This window comes from Pinus tabuliformis, chromosome 4_2 (genome assembly GCF_031772625.1).
Source record: "Pinus tabuliformis cultivar Carrire ecotype Pingquan chromosome 4_2, CPIR1, whole genome shotgun sequence".
NCBI classification, from domain to species: Eukaryota; Viridiplantae; Streptophyta; class Pinopsida; order Pinales; family Pinaceae; genus Pinus; species Pinus tabuliformis.
In genome coordinates this window covers 564,665,049-564,675,808 of record NC_142304.1, presented here as the reverse complement: position 1 = coordinate 564,675,808, position 10,760 = coordinate 564,665,049, and the positions used below count along the sequence as shown (strand labels likewise).

General features: G+C 39.9%; 1 pseudogene; it reads right to left on the bottom strand.

Moving 5' to 3' along the window:
• Positions 1 to 10,012: 10,012 nt before the first annotated feature.
• On the bottom strand, positions 10,013 to 10,396 carry LOC149170533 (antifungal protein ginkbilobin-like protein pseudogene; annotated as a pseudogene).
• Between the last annotated feature and the right edge of the window lie 364 nt (positions 10,397 to 10,760).

Genomic DNA, 10,760 nt, shown 5'->3' with positions numbered 1-10,760 from the left:
CAGAGGCTCCAAAGCAATCCCATGGCTGAGCCTATATTTATTGCCCTCAGTCCTGCCTCGAATTGCACTTGCCATTACTATAGCATTGAAGAGAGCCGAGGTCCAGGGCAGTCCAGAGCGTGCGGAGGCGATAAACATATCGGAGGACAGGCTGGGCAGATCAGCGTCGCTTGAAGTGAAGCAAGTGAAACCTGCGATCCCAAAATTCTGAGGTTCATCCTTCGTCGGGCACTTATCTATGCGGTACAGGGTAGGCAGGTGTCGACCTACCTCACCCCACCCTTGTCCCATCACATTAACAATCTGGCGAGACACCCGCATCTGGGGGAGCTGCATCCTTTTGGACTAGAATTTTGCATTCTTGTTCTTGTTCATGATCCTGAATTATGTCTAGAGCTCCAGTGAGAAGAGAATGCCCATTTTCCACTCCCAGGTTGGCCAGAAGATCAGCGACCTTGTTGCCTTCCCTCTTAACAAGATTGAATATGATTGCCTGGTTGGTGTTGAGCGATTTTTCTATAGCATCCAGTCTGGCTTCAAGTCTCCAACTGTTGGCAATTTTATGTGCATGAGCTCCGTTGAGCAGCTGGTTGGCCAAGTTGATGAGGATTAGGGAGTCACCTTCTATCTCCAGAGGATGGAAACCATGTTGCTGGGAAAGGAGTAATCCTTGCCAGAGACCCTCCAGCTCAGCTGAGTTATTCATGTCCCATCCAATGTTGTCGAAGTAAATCAGGAGAGGAGAGCCCTTATGATCTCTGAAAATGCCGCCAAATCCTGCTTTGCTGGGGTTGCCCTTAGAAGCTCCATCAAAGTTGAGTTTGAAACTATGCCTTGGAGGGGGGGACCATAAGTGCTTTCTGATGTTTATGCTTTTTGAAGGTCTGTAAGTGGGAATTCCTTGAGGGAGTTGTATGTTCCAGTTTTCCCAAATGGCTGCCTCATTTTCCAGCATGGGAAAGTCATCCAGAAGCCAAGATTGAAGCACCAAGGTCTCTTTCAGATTGAAACAAAAGTTTCCCCAAATGATTTCTAAAGGAGTGCTTTGGTCTTTGAAAATACGCTTGTTCCTTTCTTTCCATATTGTCCATAGGAGGAGGTCGGGTATTATTCTCCATAAATGGTTGAGAAGTGCGCTTTTATAAGGGCTTTGGTGCCAAAGGCGAATGGAGTTGATAATATCCTCGGACACTCGACATTTTCTTTGGCATCGGAAGCTGGCCTTCTCCCATAGTTGGTTGGCCAGAGTACATGAGTCCAAGAGATGTTGAAGCGATTCCTCCTGAGAATGACAATTGGGACAAATGGAGGGCCCATGAATGTTTCTCTTCCTTAAATTGTCCCAAGTTAGGATTTTTCGGTGCCTAGTGAGCCAGAGAAATAAGGATACTTTGGGCCAAGTACCCGGAGCCCATATTCTTCCCTAGATAGGATCCAGAGGCGTTGAATCTTTGCATCTAATTTTGTAGTCCTCTTTGGTAGTGAAGGAGCCTCTAGGGGTATATCCCCATCTCAAGATATCTTTGCCTTCGGTGTATCTAATGCGATGTTTTTGGAGATCACTCTCCAAGATCTCTTTTGTCTGGTTATCAGCATTTCTGATAAGCCTGTCGGCCTGCTTCCATTGTCTGTACCCTTGTTCTGTCTCCGGAGTCCACTGTTGCTGAACGGATTCCTTTTGTTGCTCCTCCCATTCTTGGCAAGGCGGTGGGCTGAGGATGTTGTTGAGCTTTGGGAGTTGATTCCAGGCGTCCGTCTAGAATCGGGCAGTGCTGCCGTTTCTAATTTCCCAAAAACTGTGTTGTTGGATCAGCAAGAAATGTTGTCTAGCCACATTCCAAATTAGCGATCCTTTTTCAGAAGGAGTGAATCTAATAAGCTCCTCCGCTGGTCTGTGATTGGCATATTTGGCTGTCCATATGGCTGCCCAAGGCTTATTGGGCGCAGAGAGCCATTGCCACCAAATTTTTGCGCCCATGATTTCGTTACTATGATTAGGATCTCGCAGACCTATGCCCCCTTTTTCCTTTGGCTTGCATGTTGTAGTCCATTTGACTAGGGCCCATTTACGATTTGTGCCATATGCACCCCAGAGAAAATTGCGCTGTAGATCTCTGATTCTTTTAAGGACCCATTTAGGCACTGCCAGGATTGAGAAGAGATAGAGAGGCATTGCCTAAAGCACGGCTTTGATTAGCACTAATCTACTAGCTATGTTCAGAGTTCTGTGAGTCCACAATGTGAGACGAGATTCAAGTTTCTCAAGGAGAATACGCCAGGAGGCGTGCTTGATTGCGGAGTCTATAATGGGGGCGCCCAGGTATTTGGAAGGCAAGGAGGCTATGGAGAAGCCTAGAATGTGGGCAATAGCCTGTTGAGTCATTGAAGGGGTGTGAAAAAAGAAAATCTATGATTTGGCTTTATTTATGCTTGTTCCTGAAGCATCAGAGAAATCATTCAGGAGGGATTTAAAGATGGAGGCTTCCTGAATAGAAGGGTACCCGAAGAGCATGTTATCATCTACGAATTGTTGGTGAGTGGTGGCTGGAGAATTGTGAATGGAGATTCCTTTGAGATGTTGAGTGAGAAGGGCTTGCTTGATATGGCAACCCAACCTTCAGCCATTAGAACGAAAAGGAAAGGGGATAGGGGATCTCCTTGCCTGATGCCTCTGGAGGGACTAAATGGTCGAGAGGGAATGCCATTTATGAGTATTGGAAAGAAGGTTGTGGAAATTAAACTCTAAATCCAGCAAACCCACATTGGTGAGAGACCAAAAGCATTTAACATTTTTTGAATGTAAGTCCAACTTAACTTATCAAAAGCTTTGGAAAGGTCAATCTTGATAATCATACCTGCCTGTTTGGAGTTCTTGAGGGAGTGTATGATTTCATCAGTGAGGATTATGTCGTCCAAGATTTGTCGTCCTTCAACGTATCTGGATTGTTCAGGCGATATGAGCAGGGGCAGGAGCGGCTTCAACCTGTTGGAAATGACTTTAGATATTACCTTGTATATAACATTGCAAAGAGTGATTGGGTGGAATTTGTCTGGAGTGTGAGTACTTTCTTCTTTGGGAATGAGGGCGATAAAAGTTGAATTAAGAGAGGGCAACAGCCAATGTAGAGTGCGCGATTCCTCCACCACTTGCCACACTTCCTCTTTTATAAGATCCCAGAAAGAGTGGAAGAAAGTAGTAGTGAAGCCGTCCGGACCAGGAGCTTTGCCCTCCTTAAGCTGATTCATAGCCAGATCCACCTCCTGAGGTGTTACAGGTCGAAGAAGGAGTTGGTTGTGTTCTTCTGTGATAATTTTTGGCACATTTTGAGTGATCTTTTCTATAGCAGGCCATCTATCAATTTGGGGTTCTTGTAGGACCTCCTGGAAGTGACTGATGAGTTCCTGTTCAATCTCTGCATGGTTTTCCACTCTTTCCCCTCCTTGCTTTTGTATAAAAGAGATGGTATTATGCATTCTTCTTTGAATAGTAGTTCTGTGCAAGAATTTAGTGTTCCTTTCGCCTTCTTTCAGCCATCTAATCCTAGATTTCTGCTTCCAGAGAATTTCTTCCTGCTTTCTCCTCTCCTCCAATTGATTGTGAATGTGCCTTTCCAGTTCCAAAGTCCCGTCCTTGTATCCCTCTGTGATTATCTGTTGCTGGAGATCTCTCATTTCTTTGTTTAGATCTTGTTGAGCCTGAAAGATGTTGCCAAAAGTCTCTTGATTCCAGCGTTTGATTTGGGCTTTCAAGAATTTGAGTTTCTGTTGAAACTGGAACATTTTTTATCCTTCTGGCACTGGGAAGTTGTTCCAAGTGGATCTGATGAGATCGTTGAAGGTGGGGTGGGAGAGCCAAAATGCTTCGAATCTGAATGGACGTCTGGTTGAGTTGCCTGGCCGCTGCCATTGGAGAGAGATAGGCCAATGGTCGGAGCCAGAATATGGAAGTATAGATGCTGAGAGGTCACCGCCGAGATGCACTGCGTTATCAGAGATGAGGAATCTATCAAGTTTTGAAGCAATTTGTTGCCGCCCAGCCCTGCAATTGCTCCAAGTGTGCATTCCATTGGAGGTTTGCATATCTATTAGCAAATTGTTTTGGATAAAATCTTTGAAGTGGTCATTTTCCTGTTCCAGCTTGGCTCGACCTCCCTTCTTTTCCTCTAACTTGGTGATCATATTGAAGTCTCCTCCAATGATCTATAGAGGATGGACTCTATTGAAATTAAGTGCTTCTATTGTGTCTAGAAGAGTGATTTTGTTGGCTGCTTCCTGTGGAAAGTAAACATTAGTGAGATGACCATGAATGTTGGTGTCGATTATATGAAACGTTGCCTGTATAATGTGATGGGAGGCATGGAAGTCTGAAAGCGTTATTTCTTGCGTGTTCCAGGCAATTGCTAATCCTCCCGATGTGCCTGAAGCGTCCACTGCAACCGAGTGACAACCTGGCCATGCTTTTGAGAGGATGTTTCCCAGAGTGTTACTATTACATTTTGTTTCCTGCAAAAAGAATATCTGGGGTTGTTCCTGCTTTATCATATTTTTTATCATTCTGAGTTTCCTGGGGCTATTGAGCCCTCTTAGATTCCATGAAGTGAGCTTCATAATTCACTATTGGTAGTGGGCTTGTAATACTTTGTCAATTTAGCATATCTGCCTGAGTCAACCAAGATTTTCCCTATGGAAATAGTTCACTGGAGATTTGTCTTTCTTCCGCATTTTTTGGAGTCTTTAGGAAGGAAGCAGCCATCCCATTGACTTCCCGGCTATATTCCCAATTGTTGTTGCTGATAGGCCCTGGATATGATAACTTCCAGAGTACTGAGCTGATGCGCTTGGATCTTATCATATTCCTTCTTTCTGCATACTTGTTCCAGCTCAAAAATGTCTAAACCGCCCAAATCTATGCTTTCTGGTTCTTCATCCATGTGTTGCGCTTGACTGCTTTCCGCTGGGGTGAGCGCTAAGTGCATAGATTGGCTGGGGGGACCATCAACATCCATTTCCTTGGATTTCCAATCAGGGTTTTGTGGAGTTACCTTAGGAGTCCCAATGAAGACTTTTGGAGGCAGGGGATTGGGAGAGGAGGCAGAAAGAGGGAGCGGAGGGGGTGGGATGATCAGCTGTGGGATTGGCGCAGAGTTCTAGGGTGGGTCTTCCGAATTTTTGCAAGAACCTCGAAGCTGTTGCTCGTGGAGGGGATGGAAGCGGCGTCCTGTTGGGTTTTTTTCCCAGAGGAAGGTTTTTTATGCGATCTTTTACGGTTTGCAACCTTAGTGAAGCCCTCATGGTCCGCCTTGCCTGAGGGTTCAGAGGCTTGAGGTTTAGCATTTAGAGGGCAATCCCTAAACAGATGCCCAAGGGCATGGCACTTACGACAGCGAAAGGGAACATGTTCAAAATCTAAGGGTTGAATCCATTCATGGTCATCATGGAAGAGACTTACCGATTCCAGAAGGGCTTTGTCCAGGCGCATGAAGACACAAATGCGGGCGTAGGATGTATATCTACTCATCTTCGTTTCTTCAGCAATTTTGATGAACTCTCCTAGCCCCTTACCTATGTCTCTGAGTGATTCTTCATCCCAATATTCTGATGGGAGCGAGTACAACCTAATCCATACTGGCACCCAGCTGAGATCCTCCTTGTCAGGGTTGAATCTCTCTCTCCATGCTCTTAAATATAGACCAGCAAAGTTGAAGAAGTAGGGACCTTCATCCATGACCCTGTTCCGATCTTCGATGCAAATAAAAATCACCGTGAAAAACCCTTTTGGTCTTAGCTGCAGGGTAACCTGTCCCTTGGGTTTCCATTTGGCTAAGATCCATCCTTGCAGAGCTTTTTCCGTCGGCCAGAATCCAATAAATTTTCCAATGAGCGCATGGTCCTTCATGTATTGGATCTGACCATTGATTTTGTGGCTGGGGAGTTCTATTTTGGGTCTTTCAGCTGCTATGGGTCTACATGTCGTAGAGGTAAACTTTGGCGTTTCCTGTTGCTTGTACTTTCCTTCTTGTTCTTCATTGCTTCTGTCAGACTGCACAGTGGAATCATTTGTCGTTTCCTGCATCAGGGGGTCCCGTTTGTCCGTGTCATCCTGTTCTGATCCCAAAGGCCTAGTCGTATTCATCGCTTGAGGATCGCTTTCAAATGAGGGGGAAGGCTTTGAAGCCCCCCCTGGGGGAAAGCCATTGCAGGTCAGAGTATAACAGTCATCGGCGGTCATGGGGAAGTAGCCAATCATTAAGAGGAGTCAGAGAAAAAATCAGAATACGCCGTTGCAGAGGTAAGCCAAAACCCTAGGTTAAAAAAAAAATTACACTAATATATTAATAAATGTATATTAATCATTAAAATGTGGTGAGAGATAAATAAGTATTATTAATAATAATTACATACTTTTATTTTATTTAGTTAATTTTGTTAGAGTTAAAAATATAAATATATTAATATAATATAAAATAATATATACAGATGGTTATTATTTATATAATTATTAAAATTCACACATAGTTAATTCTTAATATACATTTTTACGCTATAAATTTAATAACTATTAATGTAGTAGTAATTATGCTTCATATACAATTGATTTTCCTAATTTTATATATATAATTTTATTTTTTTTAATGTATAAACTAACTTAAAACTTATTTCAAAATATATTAAACCCTTATATAAAATATTAAAAACATTATTGAACCCTTAGACATGTTAGGGCCAAACATATCTAAATTTACAAATATACATATTTAAAAATTGATATAAATTTATGTTTTTTATCAAAATTTTAAAACTTAAACTTTTATGAAATTTTATTATATTAAACTTATATTTAAACAGATTAATATATACATTCAAATGTCTTGAAAACTTAAAATTATGCCTATTTAAATCTATATTAAAAATTAAACAGATTTCAAATTATAATAAACTTATATCAACACAGTAAAATATAAAAATTATACAAATTTAAAATTATAATAAACATATATGGGTTTACATTTTTGAAAACAAAATCGTTGATCAATGTGGAAATCTGTTCATGTTGAAAATGAAGTTATAGGGGATGGAAAATTTATATAAATTTGTCATTTGCAGAGACAGCCAATTTGCAGGGAAAACTGTAGACAATGCAGACAGATCATCGTCGCAATTTTGACTTCATCTTTTTTATATATTTGAATTTGGGTAAATATGGTTTATGAAATTATTACAATTAGCCAATGGACCTTTATAGATAGTCACATTAGCTCACGTACAGTAATTCCGTTATAGTACTGCACATATTGGGTGGCGTTGAATGAACTTTAATCATTATACTATTTAATAAATGTATTCCCGTTGATCTTGAACTCTGCAAGCACTTTGTACATCTCTGATCTGTATGCACTTCCTGAGGAAGCAGTCGTCATTATCAATGTGCGAGCAACTAACCGTGTGCCCCTTGGCAAAAAATGGTTATTCTTCAGTCACCAGTCCTCACTAATATCCGGCAATGTTACAATTGAGAATATCTATCATGGCTATATATATAAACGAAAGACTGACTAGACATAACCTGTTAGGCTTGTGGGTTCTTTTCAGGATTTCTCCGATCTCTTATTGACCGCACCAGAAAGTTATTTTTGTTTCCGTTCTCTCGTTTTAGTGGTGTCATTGCTATAGTTGACAGTTCCCATGTCTATCTCATTGCCTAATATTCGGAGAATAAGCAATCCACATAAAAATGCTCCACAGTATTCCCCATGTAACAAACATAAAAATACTCCACAGTATTCCCAATGTGACAAACATAAATGTTTACTATTTCATGAAATTCAATAAATTTAATATTAATGAAATTTAATATTTATATGAATGGTGTAATTCATTTTTTTTTCAGAGTGAAAATCCACATATGGCCGCAGCCCTCATGATTACATTATGGCCGAAGCCAATCAGAATTCGGCTGAAGCTGGAATACAATACGGCCGAAGCCGGGCAGAATACGGCCGAAGCCGGCACATACGGCAGAGCCGTCACAATTCGTTGAAGGGGGACCTCCTCAGGGTTCGAACTCGGCTGGGGGAGTGAAAGTCATCCGCCCCAGCCGTCTAATCATGCACGCTGGGTGTGGATGAATGGTGTAATTCATATGAGCGATTTTCGATAAAACTATGATAGAACTTTTAATCTGTTTAAAACTACATGCACCAACAGACCATTTTAAAACTTTTATATCTGTTTAAAACTACATGCACCAACAGACCATTTTACCTTTATACGCAACATAAATATATCGTGCCCTATAGTTAATTTAATAAAAAGTTGATGTATTTTTAGAACAGAAAAGCTAAGCTTTCCATTTTGGAACAGGACATAACTGTATCCTTGTCTCTCAAAATACATCAAAATAAAATGTTTTAAACTTTTAAAACCCCTTTACAAAACCGATACAAAACGCCATGCATGTATTGCACATAGAAATAAACCGGTGAATTCACTACCTTGGTTTAAGTGATAATTAAAATATATGAATCACGCGCCTTTAATATAGCGCCTCTTTGTGGGATTTGCTCTGATTGACTTCGGCATTTCTGCAAAGTGATTCAACTAAAAGGGAAAACAAAATGAAAAGTTCTGGCCATCGCTCCTTCTTTTAATCCTGGGGTTACCTTTCGTTCCCATCAACATCGCTGGTTGGGACTGTCGTTGTTCGGTCATGGTGATCAAGATGTGATGAACAGTTAAATGGGAACCCTCATGGAAGAGAATTGAAGCGGTGTTCCATGAGAATTGAAAGGGGTGTTTTAATCAGTGGCAAAAGAAATAATAATTTAATTTAATTTGTTATTTTCATTTTTATTTTTGAAATATGAATCTGTGGTTTTTCATTTCCTAAATCTTTAATTTATTATGTCAAATTATCAGTTTCACAAAAAAAATTCAGAATTGTCAAATTGCACTGGAAAATCTAAACAGTGACTATTCTTTTAACTCATAAAATATGATATGATACTATAGGAGATTAACAAACGGTGTTTTCCAGCAAAATAGGCCATACAATTTTAAGCAGATTGAATGCATAAATGAACTTAACAACATTACACAATTACAATCTTTCCCAGATTTTGGTTAAAATTAACAAAAAAAAAAAAAAAATTAAGAGTTAGACAAGTCATACTTCAAAGAATTTTTACAATGTTATGATATTTCCATGGAAATAAACATATTGGAAGACAAAGGAAAAGAAAACAATAAAAACTAAAAATAACCACACTCAAAACTAAGTTATGCTCAACTTCTCTTTATGAAGTTTGAATATAAGATTGATTATACCCCAGACAAATCAATTTGTTTGCACTTCAAAGTCATTGCAAATTCTTGCTAGCTTGATTTTGATACACTTCATGCAAATGAAATAGATCACTGCCCAACAATTGGCTTATTTGTGACGAATACATTGAATAGTTGGTTTATTTATGTAAAAGAAGTTGATATGCTAAATATATCACAAACTAAAAAAGACAATATTTTATTAGTTTATTTATTTATGAAAAACAGGTAAATATATATATTATTAATTGGTTTAAAAATAACCAAAAAAATATTAAATCAAATTTATTTTTCAAATACACAAAATTCTATTAAAAATAACAGCCACCATTAGAAAATAATAACTAGAAATAAACTATAACTCAATCTTACATTATAAAATTGCACTGACAACCCACATTATAAAATGACTTTAGAATATTGATTAAAAATAAATAAACACTAACACATTATCAAACAATCAAAGAATCCATCTCTCCAGAGATGACAGATCCCTAATAGATACCAGCACATTATCAAGCCAGCAATATAGTACACTATAGAAGCTAGAACATGGCTTAGCAACTATAACAATCTACAATTTTCGTAAAGAAGAGGTATATACCAAGCGTAGGCAGCACCTCATTAAACAAAACAAACTACCAGTATCACTCCAAATTCCTTAGGGTTTGGTATGGCCGCAAGGTGCAGACTAGTTGATACTATTAAATTGGTACGGCTCGTAGCGAATGGCACATTTGTCACCGTAATGAATCCGACCACCGAAAGCATTGTTGCAGGCGCGAGTAATGCAGCCGATGCAATCAAACACAGAGAGTGACTTATTGCACTGTGAATACCCGTAGGCGGTGGGCGAGCCTAGAACCTCCGTCACGAACACGTAACCGCTCGAGCTGGCTGTATATAGTTCTATTTCGGAGAACACTGTTCCGAGAGTATCGAAGTAAGGACTTCCGCTCGGGATTTTTTCGCCACATTGGGCCGTTATGGGTATAGACTGCGTGCCCACCACTGTGAGCAGTAACAATGGAGGTAACGTTAGAGCTAAAGCAAAGCCAAATGACCTGATCCCCATGCCTGCCTCAAATGAAATAGAAATAATATCACCTCTTATAATAAGAATAATAATAATCCCTTCGAATGCCAAACGTTATTGCGATACTTATCATTCTGCTGAGGACGCCCCCGTTTTATAGCGCTCGTGGCACATGCACCTGGTTGTGTAGGACGTCAAGGATGATGGTGGTTTTGTCAGTGAGAGAATATGATAATGACAAAGCATGATAATGACTCCTATTCAGGACTTCAACAATGATGGTGGTTTTGTGAGTGACAGTATAAAAATGACTCCTATGGTGGTTTTGTCACACGCTTTTTTATGTCACATAAGCAAAGCTTTTTTAGATGGTGGTATCCTCACACGCAGGGCATTCTCATAA